This window comes from Schistocerca cancellata, chromosome 6, assembly GCF_023864275.1.
Source record: "Schistocerca cancellata isolate TAMUIC-IGC-003103 chromosome 6, iqSchCanc2.1, whole genome shotgun sequence".
Classification (NCBI taxonomy): Eukaryota; Metazoa; Arthropoda; class Insecta; order Orthoptera; family Acrididae; genus Schistocerca; species Schistocerca cancellata.
The window spans coordinates 88,383,150-88,383,955 of record NC_064631.1 but is presented as its reverse complement, the minus strand read 5'-3'; the positions used below and the strand labels follow the sequence as shown (position 1 = coordinate 88,383,955).

The window sequence follows — 806 nt, the reverse complement described above, 5'->3', positions numbered from 1 at the left end:
CTAGAACAGCTCGGCCACACCGGCCGGCCCGAAAGAACAGACACCATAACCATATAAATATATAGTTCTGGCAATACCGGCCATGACTTGTGAATTGTAAGAATGTCTTCCACGAGTAATGAGTGTGTTGGGTAGGGACACTACGAATGTAGTGTGTGGACATACAAGGTGAGAAAGTGGGTCTCGCGGGAGGCGTGCGCGAGACAGTCCGTGCAGTCGCCCTGTCCCTGCAGTCGCACTGTCCTCTGTGCCCTCGGTGGCTCAGATGGACAGAGCGTCTGCCAAGTAAGTAGGAGATCCCGGGTTCGAGTCCCGGTCGGGGCACACATTTTCACCTGTCCCCGTTGATATGTATCAACGCCCGTCAGCAGCTGAAGGTATTAATACGTAATTCTAATGTCATTGCTGAGAAAGGTCGTAGGCACATTTGACCCAAATTTCACTCTTATAAGTCGCAACGTAAGGCAAATATGGGATTTCGAACAAGTGATCCTATAATTCTGTTGCGCAGTGTGTTGGCTTTCTTGCAGATATTGGCCCGATTGGAAAGTGCGAAATATGCACATAAAAGAACGGGGCGGGAATACGTGTGGACACTGCAAAGCACGCGAAAATTGTGCCTTTCAAACATTTTACGTTAGTGTTTCATGGTGCAGAATGAACGTAGTACAGCAGACACACACTGATCAGCCAGAATAGTGTGACCACAACCTGCTGTAGATGTAAACCCATCCAGGCGATAGCAGCGTCACCTGGCGAGGAACTACTGCTAGTCAGACACGTGCACGGTGCATGTAGAATCACTG

At 49.4% G+C, this 806-nt stretch overlaps 1 non-coding gene across 1 annotated transcript; it reads left to right on the top strand.

Annotated features, from left to right (window-relative positions):
- The first annotated feature begins 249 nt into the window (after positions 1-249).
- Trnat-agu (transfer RNA threonine (anticodon AGU)) lies at positions 250-324 on the top strand. Its single transcript has one exon. It is a non-coding gene; the product is annotated as a tRNA-Thr (tRNA).
- Positions 325-806: the final 482 nt, after the last annotated feature.